The 13131-nt window shown below is 46.3% G+C and overlaps 1 long non-coding RNA gene across 10 annotated transcripts in view; it reads left to right on the top strand.

Annotated features, from left to right (window-relative positions):
* LOC106629302 (uncharacterized) overlaps positions 1-13131 on the top strand; it is a 133896-nt gene that overhangs the window by 100234 nt on the left and 20531 nt on the right. For all 10 annotated transcript variants that reach the window (XR_012581644.1, XR_012581643.1, XR_012581647.1 and 7 more), the window contains 2 exons: positions 9296-9421; positions 10785-10851. This is a non-coding gene — a long non-coding RNA (uncharacterized LOC106629302). The remainder of the gene's footprint in view (positions 1-9295; positions 9422-10784; positions 10852-13131) is intronic.

Genomic DNA, 13131 nt, shown 5'->3' with positions numbered 1-13131 from the left:
TAAAACATTTGAAATCCTAAATCAGAAAATATATCTCAGCCATGTTCTGGCTTTCCAGAAAAACTGACTCTCCCTTTTACTAGTTAAAGGACAAGAGCTGTGGTAACAAATTCATAGTAAACTACTGGTTTGTAGAGAAAACATTCTACAATTTTTAGCTTTTCATTTTTGTTTCATTTTTGTTACAATATTGAAACATACAGTAATAACAAGACACACTAATATTTTGTTTGTATCTGGTAATTAACATTATAAATATTCTCAGGGTGCTCTCAAGTCTTTTCTTTTGCACATTCATTTCCTCTGCTTCACAGTCTTTAGTTAAACCTGCTTGAAAAATCACATTTTTCAGAATGTGCATGTTTCTTGAGGAACAGTTTTAACTGGAATAAAAGTTGATTTCTTGCAGCTCCTCAAAAGCTGAGAATTTATGCAGAGTGTTCAAGGCTAATTTCCTGTAGTTTTCCAACTGAGGCTGTCATCATGATCTACAGAAAACAGCACCCAGCCCTACATGAGATATAGCCATGATTCCATCTTTTTGTGTAGTGAAATAAATATGTATGTGTGATGTATCTACACATCTATAGTATATGCCCTGTACATATGTCTTTGGCACTTCACTTAAATATGTCAGTTAAAATAATGTGTTTGAATATTTAGACTATAAGCGAAACACTGGGAGATTATGAACTTTGAATAAATTCTGATAGTTAATATGCATATGCATTTACCTTTGCAGGGCAGTACCTGCCTTACAAAATGGTGTTGTACTGCAGAATTGCCTTTGATTTACAGCTCTACCAATGTGCTGATTGACTCAAAGGAATTGAGACAGCAGGTCGGGCTCTGGATTTAATGTATTTCTTTTAACTGTTTCTTTCCAAGTGCAAGGCAACTGCACCAGTAAAGAGGCAGTGGCATGTTTTAAAAGGGCATTTCCCTCACAAAAGCAGGTATAAGTCACAGAAAATTTAAATTTGTCACTGCATGAAATTCAGAGGGTAACAAGAGGTTGTTTAGAGGGCTCATTGTTTGAGAATTCCTTTTAGGAAGCTCTTAATCAGTAAATCTGTAGACATCATCATCGCTTCTTACTCTAAGCCAAGCAGGAAAAAAATTATGTTTTCCTGTCAATGCCTTGGATTAAAAATGACTAAACAAGCATTTGTGGCAGGTTAATTGCTCCTTGGGTACCTGCAAGCCCTGCACAGAGTGGGTGTGAATATTAACTCCAGCAGCAGCAGTTTCCACACGGGGAGGCCGTGTCAGCAGGCAGACACAGCCCCAGCAGCTCTGCCCTGCACAAGGTCAGCTCGACCTTCCTCCCCTCTCCCTTATTGTTTCAGCTGCTCCTTGTCTGAGCCAAGAAATCTGCTCCCAAAGCACAGCAGCAACAGTGAGATGGAGGGGAGGGCAAGGGGCTTGGAGTAAAACTGTTATTCTTGAATCCTACCTATAAAACTACAGCACAAAAATGTTTAGTCAATGGTTGAAACCTGCCTGTCTATCACACAGGCACACAAACACAGCTTCTCTTTTCTCCAAAGACCTGTGTTCATATTAAAGCAAATAAATGGTGCACTAACATTTGTAATCACCTCAGATTAGTTGGAGAAGCATGTACTTACACTTGGAGATTGTCAGGATTATACACAATCAAAGCAAGAATTGTGTTTTTATGACTGCATATAAAAATGTGCCCCAGGGCTTTGTTTCCTCTGGTATTTCATTCTGCTCAGATCTCCAGCTCTTTGAGTGTGTGCACCCCTTGAAATGTGGGGAAACACTGCAAGAGACGTGACAGCAGAGCCAAAGAGTGGCCAGGGCTGGTCTTTCCACTCAGGTTTTGAGATTATTCAGAGGAGGTTGCCTTGTCTGCTCTCCAGAGGCTGTCAGCATGAGTGGCACTAGGTAAATCTGGTTACTTGGCCTGATGAGGGATGTAACATTAGAAATCGAATGTGCAATAATCTTTCATATTTATCCAACATCTCATTGCTTTTGTGCCTAATACAACTGTAAATGCATTCATTCTTGCAATGCTGTCTTGGAGCGGGGTGGCTCTGTGATCCTTCTTTGGCAGGGGGGGAGCTGAAGTGCAGAATCACCTGGAGAAGGTCAGGCAGGAAAACTGAAGGCAGGAAAGGGAGCAGGAGAGCTTCCTTAAAACCTTAGAGACATTCCTGTCCTGGGGCTAATCCTGGGGGAATGAGGGCTGAGCAGGGCAGGCACACAGGTGTGGAGTGACTCAATTTTACTCTTCCAGTGCCCTGCACCTCCTCAGATGTGTGAGTGTCAGCAGCAGGTACTGTGGGACCAGCTGATTTCTTGGGATGTTTATTGGTGAGCCTTGGTGGTGAATTTGGGCATCCAGGATAAGGACAAAGCCTGCTTTGGGAAGGGGTCAGGGGGACAACCCCAAGCGGCATCTTATCAGCTGAGATTTTTTCAGTGATGCATTGTCATTGCTTTGGACCCTGTCATATGGTTCTTTCTTACACATAAATACCTGCTTTGCTTTGCTTTGCTTTCAGTTTTCTTTGCTGTCCCCAGAGATTAATGCAACTCATTGTGTGGATCCAGCTGGACATGGGGCACAGGAGGGAGGTCATGGCCTGACATTAAATTTTGATCTTCACCTCATTCCTAGTTTTAATTTTGTGACCAGAATGGAAATCAAGTATAAATGTATGGACTTTGAGTCTGTCTTAACTTTCTGACCTATCTTAATAGTGACATCCTTCTTGACACTGCAACACGAAGAATTCTGCACCAATTAATTTTGTATCTGGATGTAACTATGGCTTTTAGCTGGCTTTAGCTCCATGGACCAGACCCCATCTGCTTTTGTGGTGAAGGGAGATGCAGATGTCTCAAAAAGCAGCCAAGAGCAACGTTCTTTTGCAGTGGCTGGTCAATACTTGATGTGAATAGCTGACTGCAGTGACCCAGCAGCAGCGCCCAAGTTTATCTCAGCTGGCCCAGCTGCAGGGCACAAGGGCTACAGCCAGGGCTGTTTCCAAGGCCATCCTGCTGCCCTGCAGTTAATTTCAGTGTGCTACACTGCAAAGCTGGCAGAGCAGGTATGTGAGTGTGATAGCACCTACTGAAAGACATCAGTTGTATTCCTTTGCAGGCTTTTCTTTTTCCTTTTCTTCCTGTGCTATTTTTATTCCGGTTTGAACCAGTGTTTAATTTGCCTCTTTTCACTTCTTGCCTCTAATAACAACTCTCTCTCTCATCTTTCACTGCTTTGCCTCATCATCTTTCCTCCTTCTTTGTTAGATGTCTGGTTTCTCATATTCTCCTTTCTTCTCTCCCCCTGTCTTGCACACTCCTCCTCACACACATTCTCATGTACTGTTTATCTGCACAGCTCCCCATGTTCAGGAGGTGTCTCAGGAGCCAGGGGAGAGGGTCACAGCCCTGCCAGCTGCCTGGACATGTGCACACAGAGTCATTTCCACAAGGGAGGCAGGCTGATGTCTGGCAAGGAAAGACAGCTTTGGTAGCCCAGCAGTGCCAAGCAGGCAGTGCATGGAGCCTGCTGCCTCTTGGTGCAAAATGTGCCCCTTTAACCATTTCCTTGTCCCCTGTTTACCCTGTTGCTCTGCTTCCATTTCAGCAGTGTTCTGATGGCATTTTCTGAGAGGATTCTCTGGTGCAAGGCGCAGCTAGCACAGTGCATCCCTGTCAGTCAGAGCTAAAGGTGTGAGCTGGCAGGCTGGAGGAGGAGCAGGGTCCCTGCAAGCCCACCCAGCAGCTCCATGGCCATGTCAGGGTGTGGGTCTGGGTCACTGGGCTCACTGGAGCCCTGCTTTCCTCTGATCAAGCTGTTGCAGTGCTGCCACAGCTCATCCTCCACCTCACCCCTGAACCTGCCCCTTTGTAGGGGTTTTTTGAGACCTATAGAAAAGTGTAGAGCATTAGAAGTCCCTGCATGGCAGCTGGAATTCATGGGTGTAATTTCCTCTGGACTGGTTTGCCACAGCTGGCTGGCTGTGATCTCTAAGGGAAAAACTCTGCATTTTGATTGTTGTCTGTCCCAGTGTCCCATTTCTGACATCTCTGCAGTCCCTGCTTGAAGGACTTTTGTGGTCTCTCATACCCAGAGAGTTATTTTCAGGCTTATCTGCATGTCCTCTACTACTCAAACATACTTGATTATAGCATGGACTGGCTTCAACAAAATGGTGCAGGATTGCCAAAATTGTGTTTTCCTCATGAAAAGGGCAGCCAAGCTTGCTCAGGAGTGGTTTTCTGTCTTTCTGCCTCTTATCCCTCGGGCAACAAGCAGGCTCCCACCCAATGTTAATGTAATTAAACATTGAGGGGACATTCAGTGAGCTGTGCTTGGTACCTGCCAGCCCTGATTAGCTCCTGATGGCAGCAGGGTCCTTCACACATGTGTGGGGCTCTAGGACCATCCCCAGGCAGTTCCCCTGTTTTCTGGGGCTCCTCTCAACCCACTGCAAGGCTCCAAGGCAACAGAATTCAGTGGAGGGGAGAAGTAAGAGTACAAACAAGGATATTGCTGGGTGACTCTGCGTACAGCTGGGATTTATCTCCCATCTAGCAACTCATGCATGCACGCATGTATTTTGGTTTTTCAAAGAGTGGGAGTAGTCTGGTCAAGTTTTCCTTTTGCATTTTCAGTTTCCTTCTCTCCACCCCCAACAAACATCACTCTCTGGCAGAAAAGACCAGGGGAGTAGTGTACCTAAGATCTGCCAGGTGAGTGACCACCTGCTGATCAAAAACCCTGAAAATAATCATAGGCTAAAAATAGGGTAAAAATAATCTGTTAAGTTATTCTTGCATTGTTAAAAAGAGCTGAGAGTCTGTCTCAGCAGCAGTGATTTAAGTGCTCCTTCAACCCTAAATGCTGCCAGAGCCACCCTGAAGGAGCTTTCCCTGCCATTCCAATGGTGCTGGGCCAGCCTTCAGTGACTCTGTGTGCTCTGTCACACAGGATGGGGCAGGACAAGTCTCACAGCACCACAGCCTCCTGTGGAGCCAGTGAGGTTCCATCACCAGCCAGGGGCTCTGTACAAATCACAGACGGGATGGGGCTGCTGTAGAATGCGCCTCGAGCTGTTTTATTTTTCAGCATCACTCTCATTACGTGGTTATGACAATGGGAAGATGCCAGCAGCTCACATCCCAGGCAGCAGACCAAGAACTTAATGGTACAACTTACTTTATAAGTTTTTTGACCTATCACACAAAGCAAAAGCACATTGACAGTAGTTCTATCCAACCACTATAAGCACAGGTACCTTTGGTTAAAACAATGCTTGCTTATTTTGAATACAATACCTGCTTGTAGGCCTTAAAACACAATGCACAGAGCTCCATTATTAAGCTTCAATCTTCCTAATATCTTGCTAGATAAACTTTTCTGTAGCTTAGAGAGTTATTCTAGACAAGCGTTAATACACAGACCAATGTTCTATTTGTCCTTGCTTTTCTATTTTTTAAATAATTTTTCTGCTGACCTATCTCATGGCTGCTGCTTAGCTCTAATCACAGTTCTGCTGCCTCTGAGACCTGCCTTTTGCAGCTTTTTCAAACCCCTCTAATTTTGTAGATTGCCACAAGGTTCCATAACCTGTGGATGGAGGTGGCTGCTGCCACCACTGATGGGAAGATTGGAGTCTGACAGCCAGGAGCTGAAGCAGACACAATAGTTGTCTAGATGGTTGAGTAAGTCTGTTTGTTCCCATTTCTGTGGGAGTTCTGAAGAATCTGTAAACTGTTTTCTTGCTTGCTGTTTTGGAACAGAAATTAAAATCTCAGATGGTTGATGGTAGAAGTCTGGATAACCTCAATATTTCATCTTTGATTTTGACTTCCTAACATTTTATGTACTTCTTCAGAAGCCAAGAAATCAGTTAACATGCAAAAGTGTTTATTAATAACAGAAAGGAAGAAAAGTTTTTCCATGTTCTATTTCTCACAAAAGGTCTAAATGTACAGCAAGGAAACATTAAAAAAATATAAAAGAAAGAAAGAAGCTGATGGGTGAGAGGAATAATTGATGACTGAAGGGTGTATAGGGAATGGGCTCTTTGTGTATCTGCTCTATCATGAGCCAAAGCTAAGAGTCAAACTGAAAGACAGCAGATTAGTTAACAACCTCTCCCTTTAAGTACATTCCAAAAAGTCAAATTACAGCAGGAAGAATCTGGGCTCACCTCCGTCTCTGCCCCAAAACATCATTGTTCATTCTCACAGCCTGGCCAGAGGCCAGCTGCTGCCAGGCTTTTAGCCACAGCGTGTATTTAAAAACCATTCTGCGGTCCTATTTTCCTGTCAGTCCAAGTGAAACCACTGTAAACAACCACTTTCAAGGGTACCCATGTCCAACAGAGGCTGCTGCTGGGCTCTCTGGGGTTGGTGGGGCAGGGGGCAGAAAGGATGAGGAGCTCCAGAGCAGAGCACTCCGTCCTCTCCTTCTCCTGCAAACATCGGCTCAAGCCTGGAAGGGGTTTTTCCAGCCAGGATCAGGCTCTTCAACAAACCATGGGGTTGGTTTGAGCTCTGCACATAACACCAGTGGAAATCTGGTCACTGGACTCCTTGATGGTGGCAGTCCATCACAGCCTGCTATGGGCTGGATGAAACCCCAAGGGAAAGACAAACATATTGCACAGAACTGTCAAAAGCCCCAAAGAAAACAGGTGAGGGAGGCAAAATTCCAAGGAAAGCCTCCAACTGAGAGTGTGTTTGGCCATTGTTTTTCCTGTGGATCTAGGCATGGATTTTGTGAGCTCCCCAGCCAGCCTGACTGCTGTAAGACAACACAGGACCAGTGAAGTCCTCTCTTATTTATTTTAAATTACCCCTGCAAGAGAATTAATAAAAATAAACAAACCCCTTCCTCCCCACCCCCGCCCCCGTTTCAATTGCACAGTGGGAACAGGGAGTAGTTGTTTGGGTTTGGGGGTTTTCTACATTTTCTCTGGAAATGGACATTTTCCTTTGAAAATAAGTGAAGAAAGCAAGCAAGCAGTGAAAGCCAGCTCTGATTAAACCCCAAGCCTCTCAGCTGTTGCATTCATTTATTTTGCTCTGCTTGCCTTCTTTACAGTCTAAAGAAAGCTTCTGCCCTGTGCAGGGCCCTTTTGCCAGGGCTGAGGAGTGGGCTGGCAGTGGTGCTAACGATTGGTGTGAAGGCCCCTGCCCTGCTCCACTCCAGTGCCTGCCCCACTTACCATCATTTTTGTGGCACCCCTGGGGAGCTGGCACTGCCACATCCACTGGTGTATTTCACCGGGGGAAAGCAGATCCTGCATCCCTGTTCTGGTTTTGTGGCAATTCTCCTGAGCTAGGAATGGAGGATCACATAGATCATCCCAGTCAGACCCTGCTTTATTCCCTGCAGGCCTTGCTGTGCCCTGCAGAGTTTGTGTGCTCAGTGCCTGGCTGCCCCCGCAGGCAGAGGACCTGCTCCCAGAACAGAAGCATCCCCAGGCTTATTTCTGTCCCCTCATGTGAGAGCTAGGGGCTGGTTTGATCATGTCTCAGCGCTCAGAGATATAAATATCGTTGGTAGGATGTCTCCCTCTCTGCCTGGGACTCTGTTTGCTCACACACATGCACTCGCACAAACTGTAGGTGGCACTTGGAGAATTAGCAAAGATGCTGCTGTGTCCTGTGCCGGGCCATGGCTCTGTGCACCAGCCAGGAGCAGAAAAATGGATCAGTTTGTAGGGAGAAAGGCAGAGAGGGAGCAGAGCCTCCCCTGGAACAAAACCCCGCTCGTTCCTTGCCTTCACTGGGATGCGGCATTCAGCTGCTTCCAGCCTGTGGGAGAGACGTGCCAATACCCTGCACTTTTCTCTACAGTATGTTTTATTTATCTGCCTCAGAGGAGGAGGTTTGCTGTAGTTATCACCCCAGGAGTTCAGCTGGATACAAATGTTAACCAACTGGAGGGGAAGCAGCTTGCTCCGAAGGTTTTATCGTTGTTTAGCACACAGCAGCGAGTGCCAGGCACAGATTATGCATTTGCAGAGCTCCTGGCCCTCTCCTGCCTGGATTGTCAGCACGGGAATTCAAACCACACGGATCAATTTGCTGTCTGTCAGCAGCTGGGCACTGAAGGGCAGCCCTGGATCGATCCGTTCTTGGAGCACTGTCCTCATTTCAGGGATTACACGGTTTCCTCTGTGCTGTGTTAACACTTTAGCTGCTGGGTGTTAGTGAGCTCTGCGTGTGGTTATCACTTTGGGATGGTATCTTAGAGAAGTTTGTGTGTTCAGGATATGAATCTTGCACAAAGCTTGCTCTGTGGATATTCAGTGTTGCTCTATATGAGGTGGAGGCTGGCCTCTGATTGTGTACCAGAGGGACAGGGAATCCCTTCTTTCAGTCAGCATAAACCTACATTCTGGAAATTATTCTGTGCTTTTCATGCAGCTCTGAATGCCTCTGGAATGCACATCCCTGGTATAATACTAAAGATGAAAATGGAGAGAAGTTTGCTGCAGTTCACATGCTGAGAAGCCCAGGAATGCTTCTCAGCCTGCTGAAGTGCCACCACATGAAAACTTGCAAAGTTTCTGGCCTTTCTGGCATTGGGAGAGGATATGTGAATGTCATCATTCATTTTTACAAACAACTAAGCAGCTTAGCTGTCTGTAGGAGTGGGGCCATGTGTGAAGAGTTTCAATCCTTTGTGGTTTGGAAATTGTTGCTCAGTGCTTGGAGCTGACCTCAGGATCCCCTTTTAGCATTCCTCACTCCAGAGCTGCTCTCAGCTGATGGGATGTGGAGCCTGGCAGCACCTGAAAAGCCAGCCATGGCAGGGAAGGGCCATTCTATGGGCCTCTGGGTATTCTCAGTTGCTTGCAGCAAAACTTAGCAGCCAAAAGGGTAGAATGGACTGGGACCATACCCTGTAAGCCACTGGCAGGGGCTCCCAGAGCTCTGCCTGGTTGGATAAGCAAGGCCTGGGGAAGAGATCAGCTGCAGGTCCTGCCTAACCTGTGCTTGTTTTCACCATTCAGGCACTGGGTTAGGATCCAGTATCAGTCCCAAGTGTTATTGGCAAATTATTTCCATTCTTCTTTCCTCCTTGAGCACCTTTGTGCTCTGATTGCTGCAAGTTTGGATGGAGCTGGGTGAGCAAATGCATTTCTTTTTGCCAAAGGCCACGCCCCTTGTTTATCATCCACCCTGGTGCTGGTGAGTCTGGAGTTCTCTGCTTAGGGAAATGGGCTGGAAGTGTGTGTAATGTGAGCTCTACTGCAGTATTTTCTTTCTTATTCTTTCCATTTTGTTTCAGGTGGATGCATTGATGATGCCACTGTGTTAATCATGGTGTTAAAGCAGAAGAATGCATCTTGCCTGTGTCAGCACAAGTGATTGGCTTGGCAAGACTATACAGGACCTTGTATGAGCACAGCTGCAGGTAAATCTGCATTGGCAGTCCAAGGTATACCTAGAAATATTCGTCTAAGAAGTCTGCATTTCAGGAAGATATCAAAACCAATAAACCCCAAGAATCACAGTATAATCCCACCCTATCAATACTTTGCTGAAGTTTCCTAATGATAAAAACAGCCATGCAAAATCCACACCTTTTTAGTTTTATCCCCCCTCTCCCCTGCCAAACCCTCTCAAGTATGACATCAGCCTGAGCCCTGCTCGTTTGGATCCTTAGCCTTCAGTGCCAGATGACAGCAGAGCCACTGAGGCTTTGTTAGCTTTAATCGTGCTCAGTGTGGTGGAGCACAGCAGCTGGAATGATTGGGAATATCTCCCAGCTCGTGTGGGGGCATTGGTGCTGAAGGAGAGGGAGACAGGGGCAGTGAAGGAGAGCTGGCAGCACAGGAGCAGCAGTGCTGCAGTCCAGGGGCATTTCAGCAGCTTTCAGCAGCTCTCTGGGCTGTTGATGCCTGCTGGGTCTGGTGCATCATCACAGGCTGGGTTTGCCTGAGACTCATTTATCCCTGTCTAACATGGGATTGTTATATACAATATAAACATTGTTGTTATAAACACTGGGTTTGGCTGTTGGTGAGGCACAACTCACTGCAGTGCAAATGTGCTGGTCACTCCTTACACTGGATATTCACAAAGTCCCTTGGAAACAAATTCTGCCCCAAGTCTTGTTCACAGAGTTAATGGAGGGTCACAGTGCTGGCAGCTGTGAGCAGCCACTCCTTGAAGCTGGCAGAAAAGCCACTCCTGAAAGCACAGTGAGATCCCCTGTGCACACAGGGACCTGCAGGAGCGGCCTTCTTAAGGACTTGCACTGCTTTATCTTAATCAAAAACATTTATCTGAGTTTGGAAAAAGTTGAAGCCTGCCCAGGTTTACTCTGCGTTAGATGCAAAGACTCTTTGTAAAATCAGCCAAAAACCATGGATCCTCCTCTTAGCTTAAGCTTGCAGTGCATGCATTCCTTCCAGGATCAAACATGTGTGAGGCTATTTTGAGATTTACAGGGTAGAAAGCAGTAAATTAAAATGTCATAACCATAGTGGTTGCAAAGTCTTGGAAATCAGAGGTGATACGTATTTTCCAGCTAGGTGTTATCCCAGCTTTCAATTCTACCTAACCTGGAATTAGGATTTTCTGAAGGTAACTAGCCTGTTTGCAGCAGTTATATCCCATTTTCAGCATTTGTCATCAACCCCTAAAGCAATCTTTTTGATTTGCTTTGATCTTTTGGATTTTGTCTGTTTGATCTTTATAGGTCTCTGCCAAACCAAATTGTGATTTTGCTTTTCGTCCCCATCATTCTGCTGTCCTTTCTTTCTCTACCACAGGTGATACACCTATTTCTGCAGGTATCTACAGTTCCAAACCAGACTTGGGACTTCAGGTAACTCTCAGGTAATCACATGTGCTTAAAGCAAAACCAACAATCTTAAAAGTAAGCTCAGGAGGCTGTTTTGGATGCTACATGTATATAGCTGTGTAACAAAAACCCTAACATGCCATAGTAAACTTTACTTAACAGATTGCTTAATCTCTACAAATGTTAACCTCCAGGTTTTTATTTACTGAGCTGGTGTTTAATGATGCCATTGTCTAATTGAAATGTGTTCATTCCTTCTCCAAGTGCCACTGCTAAGCAATTTACTGATATATTGCAGGAGGACTGGATGGGATTTTCTTTGTTTCAGAGTAAACTTGGGAGACAGATGGTGTGCAGACAGTACAGATGTGACAGCTTCCATTGCTTTCTTTATGGAGTCTTTCTTGCCAACTAAGCACTTTTGTGCTCAAATGGCAAAACTGTAATTTTCAGAGGCACCATAGAGAATGGGCAGGAGTACAGGAGGAAGGAGATTTAGATTTGTGCCTCTTCATCAATGTGGAAATTCACTTCCAAACCCAGAGCTGGAGGTTGCTGGAGCCCAGTTCCCAGCAGCTCTTGAGCTCAGGCCATTGCACAGACGGAGCAGCTTGGAGACTCCCAGTACTTCTCTTTTTCCTACTGAAGCTTCCAAAAACAAACCTATGGCTCACTCTTTTGCTACAGAGAGAGAGACCAGACCCTGGTCTGGTGCCAAGACCAGCCCAGATCACCCCTCAAGGCTGGGTGGGAGCAGAGAGCAAGGGCAGGCAGACCTGGTGCTGCTGGTGGGAGCAGACTCCCAGAGCCAGGTGGCATTTTCATTCCAACATCAAACACCTGTAGATGGGGACATTCAGAAAAACACATTTGTTGACAATGTGGGTTTATTTCCCCTTGGTGCATGAGGCAGCAGCAGAATTGACATTGGACATCCTCAGCAGGGTGATGTTCACCACAGGGACAGAGAGCCATGGTGGCTGGCACACAGGGAGGATCACCAGCTCTTTTCAAATGCACTCCCCTGGATTATCACAAAGGTAAAGAGCTCAGCAGAAGAGGTGTAGTTCCATTCCCTCCCTGTAAAGGATCTTGTGGGCAGCCTGGCTGCAGCGTTGTTGTGCTGCTCAGCCGGGAGATGATGGGCTGGAGCTTTTGTCTCTGACAGTCCTGGGGACTCTGCTGTTACTGTGGGTTCTTTTCACCACCAGCTGCCTGCCTGCTATTCACACTAAAACACCAGGAGCCAGTGATAAGGAAGGCCAGGTGTGGCCCTAGCCCATTTCTTAGAAGTTGTTCGCCTTTTGTAAGCCAGTGCTTTCAGCAGTGTGTGTTAGAGAATGAAATCTGAGCTGCTCTGAAGCCCATGGGACTTGTGCCAACTGGGCTGGAGTTTCAGCCTGGAACAAAAGACCAGAGCTCTCTGAAATACTGCAAAATGTGAAATTCTGGCCACAAGCCTCTCTCACTTTTGAATTAAGAGCTTTATTTATTTATTTATTTATTTATTTATTTATTTATTTATTTTTGCAAGGGGCTCTAGAAGCCAATTTTCCTCTCTGTGAGGACAGCTGAGTCTGTGCTGCCTGCCCTGGATATTCAGGGCCACTCCCTGGACAGAATTTCCTCCCTGCTCTGGCACCACCCTGGCAGGACAGATGTGGTTGGAACAAGATCCCTGGTGAGCCCAGAACGGAGCTGGGCACAGCTGGCAGTTTATGCTCTGAAATTCAGGCAGCTGAGGGCCAGGCAGGCTGTCAGCAGCTGCTGCCATGCAGTTCTGTCTGCACACTGCCTGTGGACACGTGGCCAGGGGATCTTGGGGTCTGCCATGCATTTCTGTCTGCACATTGCCTATGGACACATGGCTGGCACAGCTCGGACACTCCTGGCTCCCCCTAATAGGATTAGTCAGCAACAGTGCTAGAAATACTCAGAGCAGCCATCTGTGGAGAGATGACCCTGTCTCTGTGTGTTTGTAGCAGCTGTATGGCTTTAATGTGCTCCTGTTCATGGGCTGTTGTTAATTTTCATTAATGTCATACCATTCAATGCAGAAAGGAAAGTCTCTGGCTCAGAGCAAAAGCCACCCTAGGACTGTGGGACTCTCATTCATCTGACAGTGGAGGAAAATCGCCCACAGGATCCTGGGAGAGGGATGCTGCTGCTGTGTCTGCACTGAGGCCATGGCCTGGCCCTGTGGCTGAGGTGTGGAAGGGCTCTGCTCCCACAGATGAAGGGATGAGCTGCCTGCAGGAAATCGCCTGGTTTAGCTTCTTCTCCCTGATGGTGCCACCTCTATTGCAAATTACTTT

The sequence above is a fragment of the Zonotrichia albicollis genome, chromosome 9 (assembly GCF_047830755.1).
Source record: "Zonotrichia albicollis isolate bZonAlb1 chromosome 9, bZonAlb1.hap1, whole genome shotgun sequence".
Taxonomy (NCBI): Eukaryota; Metazoa; Chordata; class Aves; order Passeriformes; family Passerellidae; genus Zonotrichia; species Zonotrichia albicollis.
The sequence above is the reverse complement of the archived record's forward strand: the minus strand, read 5'-3'. Positions and strand labels throughout refer to the sequence as shown.